Source organism: Macaca fascicularis, chromosome 3, assembly GCF_037993035.2.
Source record: "Macaca fascicularis isolate 582-1 chromosome 3, T2T-MFA8v1.1".
NCBI classification, from domain to species: Eukaryota; Metazoa; Chordata; class Mammalia; order Primates; family Cercopithecidae; genus Macaca; species Macaca fascicularis.
The window spans coordinates 189,471,076-189,487,829 of NC_088377.1; the positions used below are offsets into that span (position 1 = coordinate 189,471,076).

The 16,754-nt window shown below is 38.9% G+C and overlaps 1 protein-coding gene and 1 non-coding gene across 2 annotated transcripts in view; both read left to right on the forward strand.

Moving 5' to 3' along the window:
* Positions 1 to 16,754, forward strand: part of CNTNAP2 (contactin associated protein 2) — a 2,262,889-nt gene that overhangs the window by 1,666,943 nt on the left and 579,192 nt on the right. The gene's annotated exons all lie outside the window — the stretch shown is intronic.
* Positions 8,010 to 8,117, forward strand: LOC123572573 (U6 spliceosomal RNA). Its single transcript, XR_006697143.2, has one exon. It is a non-coding gene; the product is annotated as a U6 spliceosomal RNA (small nuclear RNA).

Here is a 16,754-nt window from a genome sequence, read left to right on the forward strand (position 1 = left end):
GTGCCCATAGATGAATGGCTTAAAACAAAGAAAATACTGCCATAGCTGGTACTCTCACAAAATAGGAGCAAAAGTAGTAGAGTTCTCTTTTATTTATTTTGACATTTTGGTATTAATTTGTAAAATCCAACAATTGTTATATTTAAAAAGAAAAATAAATATAGCAGCAAATAACTCAATGTAAGAAGGCTATTTTACTGTCTCCCTGGCATGAGTAAGGTTTGCGTTGTCTTTCTAGCAGACATCAAGGCATTCAGAAGGTGTATGGGGATGGCTTATCTGTATAAACCAGTAAACCTTTTATTGAATACCCAGACATTCTTCATGCCAATATTATGTGTTTAGTGTCTCGAGATTCTATTTAGCAGAAATTCACTTTGAGGGGCTTGGTGAAACCTTCAGAGGTTTAACTGTGTACTCTCTCCTTTATTCAAAAGGCTGAAATAATACTTTTCCAATTTCTGGAATTCTTAAGCTTGCATTTCAGATTAAACTATCACAGAGAGTAGAATTTCTTCCTTCCTTGTTGTCTTCCAGTAGTAAAGATGGGGCACATATCTGTAAGATGTGGACCCGGAAACTCTACTCTCAAGTCTGGCTGTGATGAAGAGGTCTTGAGAAGCTAGTAAGCCTTGCTACCTCATTCAAGTCTATGGTAGAGTTGTGTATGAATGTATGGAGAGGTGGGGGAAAGTTCAAATACTACAGAATTTCACCATATTCTTACAGGGCTTTGATAAGCCCTGCTTACCAAACAGTTTAGGCCATATGGAAATGGTACCTATCATTAAATCTCATGTCAGAAAGAACGAGTTTTGGCATGTCTGTATCACCAGTATGAGTATCAAAAAAGGTAACTGTGGATCTTCTTGGACAGTCATTTTCCTGGACTTCAGTTTGGTCCTCCCTAGTCATAAAATGATATGATTCTTAATACTTGAAAAAATTGTCCCAAAACACAGTATCACCCAAAAAAAGCCTCTTTTACCAGCTTCCTTTTTTTTTTTTTATTGCAGAGCCTCAAATCAATATTTAAAGAGTAAGAGAAGTGAATGGTGGTCACACAATGCCTGAAAAGGAAAGCTCTGAGTAGTTGTCTGGGGGACACTAGAAACAAAAGAAGTGTGTCACGTGATACCATAATGGCATCCAGCACTTTCCATATAGGGAAGGCAGACAGGGAGAAGGAAATTTTGCTTAATGAGAATTGAGGAAGTATTGGATTCAAGTAATGGAAAGGAAATTAATTTTACAGTATTCCGAGGTACTGGTAAATTTACTTGCTACGGATTGTGCTGAAGGTAAAATTCTGCTTAAATAGAGTCTAAGATTTTATGTACCAAATAATTTACCTAATTTTTAAAGCATTAAAAATGTTAGGATTCAATAGTTACAGTTACTTTCATCCTTTGAAACAAAAATAATTCTTGTTTCAATTATGTATGTTGAGCTGTTAAAAGAAAATTGAAAGAGGCAAACAATATGTACATATTTGTCTCTATGGGTTTGTGCAGTTTATAGATATCCTGAGCAGTACTTCTGGCAAGCATTCTTACTAACACCAGATTGGTCGTTAATGGAGTATTGACCCAACAATTTATTGAGGCAAGCCCTTCTGCTCTACTCAGACTTGATGTGTTTTACATGATAATTGCATCTAATACTATATTTCACAACTTCAATTAATATAGTTGGGTAGAACTTGAAGAAAGTTTATAACAAAGCTATAAATAGAATAATTCATTATTGTAAAAGTGTACTTTGAGAGGAGAAACTAGGATTGTTGTTCCTCAGAAAGAACACACTGATGTATGATAATAGTATTCTCCAATAAAATTGAAAATAAACATCTAAAGAGACATAAGATTTCTGTTGAAGATAGAAACCCTGCACTTGCTATCTTCAAACACTGGAATAATATCTTTCACAAAATTTTTACAATCCAGATAAAAAGAGAAGATACATATGCAGCAAATCAAGAGAAGAGATGAAATAGAGAAGAAATGAGAGAAGAGATGACAACCACTAAACAAGGGGTGGAGAGAGAGAAGTGCTCTGAGAGTTGGTGGGCAGCAGAGATCTCTCTGTACTGAGGAGGCTAAGAAAGATTTTTCAAAAAGATGATATGGGGGGTGGATGTTGAAGATAGAAGGTAGGATGTAAAATATAAGAAAAAAGGCAAAAGGTTTTGCATGAAACCTTAAGGTGGCCATTCTCACTTCGGTTCCTTGGTTTTTGTAGAGGGATAGTAGGTAGTAAAGTAGGGCGAGAACTTTGAGGGTTGATTGAGGGTAGTGATTTACATCAGGCTAAGGAGTTGTAGGCATTCTCCTATAAGCCAGGCAATAGAAGGCCATCAAAAGTTTACAAGCTGGGATATAATATGAGTTTTAAAAACAGCAATATGCCAGTCATGTGAAGGATGGGTTTAGAGAAAGACCGAAGCCAAGAACACTAAGAAAATGTTTTAACAGTGATAGGGAAAAATTAATTGGATATTTTGGCTGAGCTCCTTAGTAGAAATAATAAAAGGAACACAAAAGGAAAACACAAAACCTAGTTCAATGCATACTTAAAATTTGTAAGTGATAGTATAATCCTATAATTTATTCCAAATTAAGAATCCATAATTCTGATTCTATAACTGGAACTATCCCAGAATTCTATGTCCTATTTGACATTAGTTTGACTTAAAGATTGGCTTATGACTCAATCAATCAATTTGATGGTGACCAAGAATTTCCTTTCAATTTACAGTTTAATATTGGCCAGAGAATGGAAAGTAAAAAGTCATAGCATGCTATATATATGATCCATAGACTTATCAAATTCAAATTTAATGGGGACTCTAAAACAGCCATTTGGCATTTATACCCCAGGTTTTTTCTAATATTTTATCAGAGATTTCAGTGAGACTTCAAACTCAATTCACTGACTGATACAAACAGCAAGCTACTTCAACAAATAGAGAACTCTGGGATGAATAAAAAGGGCTTGGAATTTTTTTGAAGTGAAAAAATCTGTGTAAAAAATGCATTTCTAATAGTCACAGGGCAAAAGTGGACAGAATTTCCCATAACAGTAAAATTTAATGAATTCACTTGGTTCTTTTAACCATCATTATGGTCTCATCAAGAAATAAGAAAGAATATCATTAAGTGGATATCCCCTTTAAATAAAAGCTGATTTTTTATTTATTTTTTTTTTTTTTTATTTTTTTTTTGAGACAGAGTCTTGCTCTGTCGCCCAAGCTGGAGTGCAGTGGCGTGATCTCGGCTCACTGCAAACTCCACCTCCTGGGTTCACGCCATTCTCCTGCCTCAGCCTCCCGAGTAGCTGGGACTACAGGTGCCTGCCACCACGCCCAGCTAATTTTTTGTATTTTTAGTAGAGACGGGGTTTCACTATACACAGGATAAAAGCTGAATACATTTTAAGGGCTGAAATCCCTGCTAGTAATAACTTTAGTAATTACTCACTGTTGATGAAAAATATCCTAGGCCAAAAATTTTCTCTGTTTGCCCCAGGCAGATGGAGTAAGGGCTCTGAGTCAACCTGACTTCCCTATGCATGGTGTCAAGCACTCTGTGGCTTCGTGGCCTTGCAATCCAGTTAATCCCTAGGAACCAAATTTACCCAAGTGGTTGTGTAAGTTTTACATAGTAAATGTAAAGTGCTTAGCATAGCACATAAAAAGTACTCAGAACAATTTGTTGAGTAAATGAATATTTTGCTGTAAATAGTGTGGGCCAGAAGATCTACTAAACAAATTAGATTGTAAAACTCGTCAAGGGATATCCTCTGTGTATTTGGTGGAGGAAAGAGGAAAGAGATTGGTAAAATGATTGAAATATGTTACTTACCTTTAGGATTTTTTTCTTGCCAAGCTTTGGGTTTTGAACTTGGGGCTCTTAGAGTCACAGGAAGAAGAAATAGATAGCTCCTGTGATGCTGGCTATATTCTTATAGAGCCCAAAAAGGTGGGAAGGAGATGATTTAGAAAGTATGAGAGGGTAGAATGTTGGGGAGGTTTCTGACCAGTTGTTTTCCAGGCCAAAGCAAGTAATGCAGTGACTTCTTGCATTAAACCCATCATTTATTTAATCAAAGATAAAGCATATTTCCATTATTTCTATAATAATAGAAATTCTACAAGAAAGGAGAGAAACCTTTAAGTTTTCCTTAAAGAAAGCCATTCATCCTATTCTTATGATTTCTGATGTGAGCTACATTACTGTCAAAACAGGCGAGCCTTTAGGATACAGAACAGAGAAAAGGAATTCATTTAAAACATGATTTTCTATGTGGATCATCAAGGAATGAGGAAAGAAACTAGGGGGAAAAAAGGGGAAGAAATGGGTGAGTGTAGTGTACTTATTTCAGATATGAAGATGTGCTTCCAGGTACAGCATTAGATGTACAAATTCATTCTAGAGCTTTGCTCACTGGTACTTACTATCTCTGGAACTACAGTCACTTCAGAACCAGGGCATTGAAGCCCAAGGTTAATACAGATTTTAGGCAGCAGACAAAATTGGATCCAATCCAGATTTCCTTGTTTTCTAGCTGGAAGGGGCTTGGGCATTTCATTTAATATCACTGAGTTTCAATTTATTCACATGTAAAATGACCGTCATGGAGGTGTTATAAAGAATCATAGATTATCATATTCTTCCATTCTATGACATAGGCATACTTCACATTTTAATTGGGATGATTCTTAAAATCAATGGCACATCTTTTGTGGAAGTGCCACATAAAATGATGGGGCATCAAACAATAAATTGTCTCTTAATTTGATAAAATACATGAAGGTAATAAAGGCAAAGTGCATCTGACAACATCTGGCGTCTAATAAGCACAAGCAAATTGTTTTGGGGTGATGCTCAGTGCTGTTGCTTTTACACCATGCTACACCACTCAGAGAAGCATCTCTTTCTTCATAAATGTTCACTGATACTCCAGCTCAAGTGAATGCAGTCTAGTGCATATTTTGTGAAAGAGCAATTAAAGTCTTAAACGTCCTAGTTTCTCTAATCATCTAAAATATCATACTTTTAATATAAAAATAATAATAATACATTAAAAATGAAGTGATACATCTTTGGAATATTTATCACCTTCAAAGTATTTGCAATTCTCCCACATAATAATAGCACTATATTAATTAGTTCATGAGTACAAAGAGTCTGTACTGCACATAGCACTCTACTAGGCACGAGTTTTCCTTGTTTGTTCTAACTTTGGTATGACCTAACTTCACCACCAAGAAACATCACCATATGGCAAGTTCCCCATTTCCCCTAAAATAATTTATTGAGGCTTTAGTGTGTCCAAGTGACTGAACTCTTTATGCTGAATTTTTCTCAAGATTTCTTCAGGACATCAGAACATACTGCAGGTTTTTTTTCAGGTGGCCCTCTACCAACTGGATATGAAATTGGATCAGCTGGAGGCAAGAACAGATGGGGTTGAACAGCAGATGGAAAGATCCTGTTTAGGATATGCAGAATCACTCTGGCAAAATCAATCATGTCACAGGAGTTAGTTTCAGTTGGGTGGAAGAAAATGAACTCAAGTAGACAACTGAGTTACTGGGAAATTAATATGAGCTCACACTTTAGAATGTCTTGATTAAGTGTCAATAAGACAGATGAGCTAATGATGTTGAATTAAAAGTCTTAAATGTCACGTTTGTCGATGATCATAATAGCTCTCCATATTTAGTGCTTACTCTGTGCCAGGCATTTCATGTACATATCTCATTCAATCCTCACAAAAAAAAACCCTGTGAGACAGGCATTTTTCCAATATCACAAACGCTGAAATGGAAGTGTTAAGTGAATTAATCAAGGTCATAGGACACTAGGTAACAGAACCAGGATTGGAACTTGTCTGGCTAGCTGGAAAGCCCACACATATAATGAACACTCTACTGTACTACTTTCCAGTGTTAAATGATGTGTATACAAGAACAATTGGAGGAATATACGGTCAATTTTCAGATATCCTAAGGTCCTGTCCACAATAACAATTAGAACTGGCCTGAGATGGTCAGAGTGACCACTGGGCATCTGCCTGAATCCTTGTGGGAAATACAGAGCAGCTAGGGTGGCCACATGGTCCCCAGTAAAGCAGAGGTCACAAGTGTCACATACAAGCTCTGGTGAATCCCACGGAGTCCCTGTAGAAATCTTACATCTGCTTACCGCGAGAAGGTCTCCCAGAATCCTGGAGCTGCCTTGCTCCAGAAGTGGATCTGCATAGCAACCTTAGGCCAAAAGCGTCTCGGGCACCCATTCTAGTCCAAACGTGCTATGATGGACTTTGTTTCCATGGGGCATTCATACAGGTGTGAATCTGAGATTGTGAGTGACTTGGAGTACACACTGTCTCAGTCCATTTGGGTTGCTATTTAAAAAAAAAAAAAACATAAATTAGGTGGCTTATAAACAACAGGAATTCATTTCTCACAGCTCTGGAGACTGGGAAGTCCAAGATATGCCAAGGCACTGGCGGATCTGGTATCTGGCGATGGGGAGTTTTCTGTTCATAGATGATTCTTTCTGGCTGTGAATTTTCCTAGCAGAGGAGAAAATGTACTCTCTGGGGCCTCTTACTAATACCATAGGTGAAGGCTCTGCATCTCATGACCTACATCCCCACAAAAGGCCCCACTTCCTAACATCACTTTGGGTGTTAAGATTTCAGCATATTAATTTGGTGGGGGTCACATAAACATTCAGTCCACTACATCTACTTTCTTCAAAACTGTAGGCAAGCTGTAAAGAAGGGAAAATCTTTTCAACCCAAGTATTTGCCCTGCTTTAACTTTGGAGCAAGAGCAGGAAACAGAAGGAACTTATCATTCATTGATTGCCTACTATTTGCCAAGTATGGAAAGATCATATAATTGGTTGGAGGGAAAATAAGATAAAAGTCTGAGCAACAGATGGAAACACATCTGGCAGGTGACATGCTTTGTATGCATTACTTTATTCCATATAACATTCCCTTGTATTAGCCAGTTCCTGCTGACTGCTAGGCTACTTTTTCTTCTCAGCTAAATGTTCAAGAAGCAGGTACTGGTTATGAATAAGCACGGTAAAAACCCATTTCCTAAGAAACAGAAGAGATGGCAAGTGTATCCTCTCAAAGAAGTCAATTTCGTTTTCTGCCTTATTTTTCTCAAACGAAACTAGATTTTACCAATTCCATTACCATAGCCTTGCTATCTATACATAGATATCACAGAAATCTTAATCTTTGAGTTTTCAAGTTAGAGGAATTCTTATTAAGTATGAGAGTTAATAATCTTCTGAGACGCAAATATGCCTGGTAATGTGAGAACAATAAATGTTTGTTGGGTCCAAACAAGAATTAAAGCTGTATATGTTATGCCTTAAAGACATTAAATTAATCATAAATTAGAGTGATTAGTTACATTAAAACAATAGCATTATGAATACATAAGATACAAGTTTCAGTTTAAGGAAAAACCATATTTTAATAATCCCCAAGTACGCCTGTATTCTGAGACACTAAAAATAATTATATGCTACTAACTATACCTTGAAAACCCATACACTCTTCCTGAAGACCCAGAAATGAACAGAGCAGAACTAAAAATTGAATAAATTTTGTGACACATGATTTTTTTATTGTAATATTTCTGAAATTGGGATGCATCTTAGAATCTATGACATCTTATAGTTGCCTTCAGCCAGGTGGCAGCTGTGATGTCACAAGCAATGTTTGCATGTAGGAGAACAACATGTAAGACACATGTCAGCATCTTGCAAGAAAACCTCAGAGACAATTACAGACCACTCTTATTATTCCTAGGAACTACTTGTTTTGAAAGAGGATGGGTGAGACAGTGTATTATATATGTTTAACATACAGGAAGCAAAAGTAAAAAAAGAAGTCTAGTTCTATGTCATTGCCAAATGACTTAAGAGTCTCGCACCACAGCATTTTAGTTGCTTAACAGATTTAAATGTTATATTGCGCTTGCTTTGGCAGCACATATGCTAACACTGGAACAATGCAGGGAAGATTAGCAAGGCCCCTGGGCAAGAATGACACATAAATTCATAAAGATTCCATATTTTTTTAACACAAAGGATAAATGCTTCAGGGGATGGATACCCAATTATCCATGATGTGATTATTACACATTGCATGTCTGCACCAATGTGTAATGTATACCCCATGAATATATACACCTACAATGTACCCACAAAATTCAAACTACAGTTAACATTTTTTAAGGAAATATGACCTCACCTTATCTCTTGATGGCATAGAAATTTATATTTTAAAACTATTTATTAATATATATTTCAATATATTATGTTTTTATATTTTCAATAAATATAATTTAATTCTATATAAACATAAAGTATTCATTTAATTATGTTAACTATGTAAGTTAATTATATACATTTATTATATATCCATTATCTATAATATTTATACATAATATATTTAATATATATTATTTATACAGAATTATATATAATTAGGCTTAATAACTGAGTCAAAAACATGATTCAAAGAGTCATATTCTACATGAAAGGAAGTTTCAGAAATATCTCACCCAATTTATTTTGCTTATATTTTATTTTTTATGTGTATGCAATAAATAATTTAAAAATCTATAATTAAAGTGAAAAGAGTTTTTTCAGCAAGCATAAAATTTTGCAGTGATTAAAATTTACTGAGTCCGTTTATTTGGTGGTAGTTTTCTTAGGTTTTTTTTTTTTTTTCATGAAACAATGATAACTGCTGGCATCATAGATACAACAAAATAGGGGTATAAAAATGTGCGGGAACATGAGGAGATGGTATACACATCTACAGAGGCAGGAAACAATAGAAATTAGCGCCAGCCTGGAAGTTAGGATAGAGATTGATTCCAGGCTTGGTTCCATAACTAAGGAGCCGAGTGATCTTGAGCAAGTCACTTAATCTCTCTGAGCTTCATCCATAAAATAAGGAGCTGTGATAGATGATTTCCGGGCTCCAGAGAGCAGTGATGTAAGCAATCAGAAAAATAGAACCTTTCCTCAACGCTCCAAGGAAGAAGGGATCTGATGTGGGTCACTATGTGCTTATGAGAGTGACGGAAAGGAGTCGCTGAGGTTGAGGCAGGCCGGTCACTGCTGGCCTCAGCTTCTCCAATGGCTACCGAGGGATTAGACATTGACTCCAGGCAGGTCAGAAATTCAAGGAAACTTCCCCACAGGTCACAGCAGCCTCCGGTATCTATTGGTGAACTTCTAAAGGCTACTAAAAACCCTTTAGGTTCCAAACTCTGCATGTCAGCAGGCCACTGCCCCAACACACACTTCTGTGCCATCCAAATCTCCCACAGGGGCTTCTTACTGATCGCATCCAAATCAAAGCTCTGTTTGGCAAGGGGTTCTGGGAAATGTAGTTCCTACACTGCCAGTTCCTGTGCTGTAGAAGAGATCACAGAATAAGGTGGGAATGGGGCTGAGTGTCGCAGACAGATACCTGGTACACCAGCTGGGGAGCGAGGGACTATGATGGCAACGCAGGTGAACAAGAGGGAGGGGACGGCATGAAGACACATTCAGAAGTCATGGAGAGGAAGGTACACATCTGAAAGATGCCTCAAAGGAAGAATTGAAAGATTAGATATGGGTTACTTTTTCTTTCCACACTAGTGAGTCAATATAATCTATAAATCAAGGCTCTTTAGCTCCTCTACTGACTATCATGTTCTTTTTCCCTAGCTCTTCTGTAACAGGGAACAATACACCCTTTTTCTTGTAGTGCAAGAATAATGATTTGCCGGCAGAAGCTCCGTGAATCAGACTTTGCACTGAACAAGTTATATTGTTTGGGAACCCAGCTAAATTTTTCCATAACTGCTTTAAAAGTGATTTTCATTTAAAGCTAGGTGGAACAAATTCCTGCTGCTGGCTAAATCTTCTTTTTCTTTCCCTATGAACAGAATCTCATAAAAAGGACTATTGCTCTTTTGTACTTTTCTGTGATGCATTTTGTGTTGGGGGTCTATCTATGGAGGAGGCCATCTAAAAATAAACCGAGTGCTGTAAAAATACCCTCATAATTCTACTAGAATTCAACTTTTTAATAGCTGTCTTTCTTCTCCCTTTATGCCTCCTTTTCAATTATTTCTTTCCCTTTGGTACCCTGCCAGACTAATGTTTCTGGCTCTTTCATAGACACCTACATTGACTAAATGGATCTCCTACCTTTGAGAACCTCATTAAACTCTGGCAGAGTTTGGTGGCTACATGAACTCAAACCCCAGACGTATGGAGAAAGAATCACTTTCAACAGAAAACCTAACATCACTAGTGCTTACAATGCTGATTATTTTTTGTCATAAATAAATACGATGGGCATCATTTATGTCCATTTTGAGTGTGTATCTATGTTATATCACACTTTGCCTAATAATAATGCTGCTGTCAAGTTAGTAAGGGTTTTAGCTTTTATAAATAGCATTCAGTTCATTTGAGTTTATCTTAAACTGTACAGAGGTGCTTGTTTTATTATAATTCAACTGAATCAGAAACATACTTTCTCTCTACTTGCTCACACTGGCTTCTAACCAACTCACATTTCTTTAATGACAAGTGCTAAATAAACTTCACCTGGGGACTAATCCGCCAATAAGGATAAGAAAAGAATTGCCCCAGCTGCCAAAGTATCATTGTTTCATCTCCAATGAAACATTCCTCTATAAAACCGTTTCTCTCTATGCAAGGATTTGGAGTAGGAATCCAGCTACATAGGTCAGGGAAGGCCCCACCACCACTATCCCCACTGACTCAGAAAAGGAATAAAATATTTTAAAGCAGGAGGACCAGAGGCCAAAACTTCAGCATGGTCAAGAAAAAGTGAGCAGAGCCATGAAGCGAGTCATGAAGTTGTAGATTCATAGAAAACATGTAAAGGGTATAATACATGTAAAGGTCAAGTGTCACTCCTCGTTTTAAGGTGAAGAAATGAGGCTCGCAGGAGTTAAGTGTCACACAGCAGATAGTGGCCAAGATAGTGGCCAAGCCAGGCTGAGTCCCACGTCCAAATCAGTGTACTGCTTGTTTCTCTGTGCACCTGCCATCTTTAGTGGTGGTGAATGGATGAGGAGTATTGAGGTGAATACCCTAAGAAATAACACAGCAATAACGCTCAAGTATAATCTAGTAATAATGATTTGAAATCAACATTATTGTAGTGACTTCAATTGTGTCCCCCAAAAAGATATGTCCAAGTTCTAACCCCTGGTACCTGTGAATATGAATATGACCTTACTTGGAAACAGGGTTTGTGCAGATGTAATGCAGTTAAGGATCTGCAGATTAAGATCATCCTGGACTTAGAAATCTACTCTAAATCCACTGACTGGAGTCCTCATAAGAGAAAGGAGAGAGAGCTTTGACACACAGAGAAGAAGCTCATGTGAGGACCCCTGTGAAGAGGGAGGAAGAGATTGAAGTTCTGTGGCCACAAGACCAAGAATGCCAGGAGCCACGAGAAGCTGGAAGAGGCAAACAAAACCTCCTCTCCTGGAGCTGCGGAAGGAGTGCAGTCCTGCCGAGGCCTCCAGTGTGGATTTCTGGCCTCCAGAGCTGTGAGCGAGTACATTCTGTGGTTTTAAGCCGTGAAGTTTGTGGTCATTTGTTACAGCAGCTTTAGGAAACTAATACAACTATGAAAATACCCAATCTAAAAAGCAATCCAGGAAGAAATTTTTGTTGTCCCAGTAGTTTGTTGTTGTCATTGTTGATTTTAACAAAATATAGCTCAAACAACAGTACTTTGAACTTTTCAGTTAGGAATAATTACACACATAACAGCTCCCCTAAATGTTTTTTAGCCTAAAGACCCTGTCAACACTTAATATTATATAAAAGGCTCTGTCCACCTCCCCAGCCCAGTGTCCTTCCCAGCCTTCCCCTTCCCCCATATTCCAGCCACACTGGTCTTCTCTTTGGTTCCAGAACATGCTAGGACCCTTCTCACCTCAGGCTTCTATGTGCTCCTCCTCTGGCTGGCACACTCATCCCCCACCCTGCACCACCTCCCCAGTCAAAATCAGCTCCACAGTACAACTCTATGGGAAGCCCTCCTGCCCCCTTATAATAGACCAGCCCCACACATACACTTTCTTTGTAAACTTTCCTAACACCCTTTCCCTCTTCTTCACAGTCATGATCACTGTAATTTTTTCATTTATAATATTTCTGCATTGTCTGTCTTTCCCACTGGACTGTCACTCTCTCAGAGCAGACACAGGACATTTTGCTCATCATGACATTTCAGGGGTAGCATGATGCCTGGCATATAGCAGGCACTCATAAATATTTGGAAAATAAGTGAATGATAGTATTTAGCCTTGGATGGGGCTCTTGTCTGTTATTCACACAGCTGTTCTGTTTCCAACATGTAAAATTGAAATTGTAGAAAAATCTGTACATAGTCATAATTCGAAAATTAACTTATTTTACTAATGTCTTAATTTTTCTCCTCTGAATTTCTAAATGAATTCATGAAAGTTTTGCTCTGTCCCAAAGGCATTTCATAAATAAGTAAGCATAGCTAAAAGGGACTCAAACCTGTTACATTTCACCATGCCATCAGCATTCATGGATAGGCAAATTCGCCATAATCAGTATTATTCATTTGTATAATCAATAAGCATGTTAGGTACTGTATTAGTCCATTTTCATGCTGCTAATAAAGACATACCCAAGACTGGGCAATTACAAAAGAAAGAGGTTTAATGGACTCACAGTTCCATGTTACTGGGGAGGCCCCACAATTGTGGTGGAAGGTAAAAGGCATGTCTCATATGGTGGCAGACAAGAGAAGAGAGCTTGTGCAGGGAAACTCCCCTTTATAAAACCATCAGGACTCTTAAGACTTATTCACTATCGCAAGAGACTAGCACAGGAAAGACCCGCCTCCCTCATTCAATTACCTCCCACTGGGTCCCTCCCATAACACATAGGAATTGTGGGAGCTACAATTCAAGTTGAGAGTTGGGTGGGGACGTAGCCAAACAATATCATTCCACCCCAATCCCTCCCAAATCTCTTGTCCTCTCATTTCAAAACCAATTATGCCTTCCCAACAGTCCCACAAAGTCTTCACTCATTTCAGCATTAACTCAAAAATCCACAGTCCAAAGTCTCATCTGAGACAAGGCAAGTCCCTTCTGCCTATCAGCCAGTAAAACCAAAAGCAAGTTAGTTACACCCTAGATACAATGGAGGTGCAGGCATTAGATAAACACACTCATTCCAAATGGGAGAAATTGGCCAAAATGAAGAAGCTAAAGGCCCTATGGAAGTCCAAAATCCAGCAGGGCAGTCAAATCTTAAAGCTCCAAAAAGATCTCCTTTGACTCCAGGTCTCACATCTAGGTCATGCTGATGCAAGAGGTTGGCTCCCACAGCCTTGGGCAGCTCCACCCTTGTGGCTTTGCAGGGTACACCCTCCCTCCTGACTGCTTTCATGGACTGGCATTGGGTGTCTACAGCTCTTCCAGGTGCATGATGCAATCTTTCAGTGGATCAACTTTTCTGGGGTCTGGAGGATGGTGGTGTTCTTCTCACAGCTCCACTAGGCAGCACCCCAGTGGGGACTCCCTGTGGGGGGCCACCCCACATTTCCCTTTAGCATTGCCCTAGCAGAGGTTCTCCATGAGCACCCCACCCCTGTGGCAAACTTCTGCCTGGACATCCAGGCATTTCTGTACATCTTCTGAAATCTAGGTGGAGGGTCTCAAACCTCTGTTATTAACTTCTGTACACCTTCAGGCTCAATATCATGTGGAAGCTGCTAGGGCTTGGGGCTTGCACCCTCTGAAGCCATGGCCCAAGCTGTACCTTGGTCCCTTTCAGTCACACCTAGAGCATCTGGGATGCAAGACACCAATTCCTTAGACTGCATACAGCACAGGGACTCTGGGCCCAGCCCATAAAACTGTTTTTCCCTCCTAGGCCTCTGGGCCTGTGATTGGAGGGACTGCCACAAAGCTCTCTGACATGTCCTGGAGACATTTTCCCTATAGTCTTGGTGAATACACTTGGCTCCTCATTACTTATCCAAATCTCTGCAGCTGGCTTGAATATATCCTCAGAAAATGGGATTTTTCTTTTCTATCACATTGTCAGGCTGCAAATTTTCCAAACTTTTATGTTCTGATTCTCTTTTTAAACGGAATGCCTTTGAGAGCACCCAAGTCACTTCTTGAATGTTTTGCTGCTTAGATATTTCTTCTGCCAGATACCCTAAATCATCTCTCTCCAGTTCAAAGTTCCACAAATCTCTATGGCAGGGCAAAATGCTGTCAGTCTCTTTGCTAAAGCATAAAAAGAATCACCTTTGCTCCAGTTCCCAACAAGTTTCTCATTGCATCTGAGACCACCTCTGCCTGGATTTCATTGTCCATATCATTATCAGCATTTTGATCAAAGCCATTCAACAAGTCTCTAGGAAGTTCCAAACTTTCCCACATTTTCCTGTCTTCTTCTGAGCCCTCCAAACTGTTCCAACCTCTGCCTGTCACCAAGTTCCAAAGTCACTTCCACATTTTTCGGTATCTTTTCAGTAGGCCCCACTCTACTTGTACCAAAATCTGTATTAGCCAGGTTTCTCTAGAGGGACAGAACTAATAGGATAGACATATATAAAAAGGGGAGTTTATTAAGAGTATTGACTCACACAATCACAAGGTGAGGTCCCACAGTAGGCCGTCTGCAAGCTGAGGACCAAGGAAGCAAGTCCAAGTCCCAAAGCTAAAGAATTTTGGGTCCAGTGTTCAAGGGCAGGAAGTAGCCAGCACAAGAGGAAAACATAGACCAGAAGACTAAACTAGTCTAGTCTTTCCATGTTCTTCTGCCTGTTTTTATTTTGGCCACACTGGCAGGTGATTAGATTGTATCCACCCAGATTGAGAGTGGGTCTGCCTTCTCCAGTCCACTGACTCAAATGTTAATCTCCTTTGGCAACACCCTCACGGACACACCCAGGAACAATACTTCGCATCCTTCAATCCAATCAAGTAGACACTCAGTATTAAACATCACAGGTACCTAATAGATTCCAAAGATTGTATTTTAAAATATGCTTTAATCTATAGAAGAGAAAAAGAAAATAAGAACAGTAATGAGAGGTAAATTACAGTGAGGCTGGGTGGCGGTAAAGGAACATTTCCAGAGGCAGTCCTCTTGAGCTGAGTCTTAAAGGGTAGGAGAAAGTGAGTAAAGAAAGCCATCAAGGCTGTTTTAGGACAGGGTTTCTCATTTCTGACATTTTTCACAGAATAATTCTTTGTTGTTGGGGGCTGTCCTGTGTGTTTTACGATCTTAACAGCATCCCTGGCCTCTGTCCATGACGTGCCAGTGTGACAACCAAAATGTCTCCTCCAGATTTCTCAATGAACTGAAAATAGAACTACAGTTTGATACAGCAGTCCTACTACTGGGTATCTACTCAGAAGAAAAGAAATCATTATATAAAAAGGATGCCTGCACTTGTATGCTTATTGCTGCACTATTCACAGTAGCAAAGATATGGAATCAACCTGTGTCTAATGGATGGTTGGATAAAGACAATGTGGTGTATATACATGTGTATGTGTGTGTGTATATATATATGTGTGTGTGTGTGTTTGTGTGTGTACCATGTATATATATGTATACACACACACATATATACCATGGAATACTACTCAGCCATAAACAAGAATGAAATCATGTCTTTTGGAACAACATGAATGGAACCGGAGGTCATTATGTTAAATGAAATAACTCAGAAGCAGAAAGCCAAATACCTCATGTTCTCACTTATAAGTGGGAGCGAAATGACGTGCACATATGGTCATAGAGCATGGAATAATAGACACTGGAGGCTCAGAAAGGGAGGAGGGTGGGAGGGGGAATGAGAAATTATCTAATGGGTACAATGTACACTATTTGGGTGATAGTTATACTAAAAGCCCAGACTTCCGCACTAGACAATATATCCATGTAACAATACTTCTCTTTTACCCCCTAGATCTATAATTTAAAATTAAAAAACAAAAAAGAAACGAAAACAAAATGTCACCTGATATTGCAAAAAATCTCCCCTGGAGTGCAGCATCATCCCAGTTAAGAAGCGCTGCTTGGGGCACAGGAAGGAGCCTAACTGCAGGTGGGGGCGTCTGAGTTACTGCAGTGTCCGGGTAGCTCTAGGGAGGTGCCTGGGAGGGAGATAAGAGAGCAAGTACAACACTGCCCTTACACAGGGGGTTTTGTGTGTGACGCTGGGGAGTTTGGAATTTCATCCTGAAAGCACTTATGCAGAATAAAAGGATCTTAAGTAGGAAGGGGACACGGGCTAATTTGTGCTTAAGAAAAATCACTCTGGTCACAGTGGAAAGGAAGGATCGAATGGAGCTCGGAATGAATCTGAAAGAATTGAATGTAATCCAGAAGAGAAGTGATTCATGGGGACGGAAAGGAAAGGGAAGATAGAAAGGTACTCACATCACGTCTCTAAGACCTTGTCCATAATGGGATCTAGATTCTTGGTTTGGATGATCAGAAAGTAGAATCATAAATCTTCCCCAAAACCCACTTGGAAATTAGCCCTCGTGACTTTATGAAAAAAAAAAATCAAACCCTTAAGCTCAGAAAAATTACTTGTAAAGTTGGTTAAGCATAATCTAGGTGACCTCATGGTGTAATAAATAAAAATAG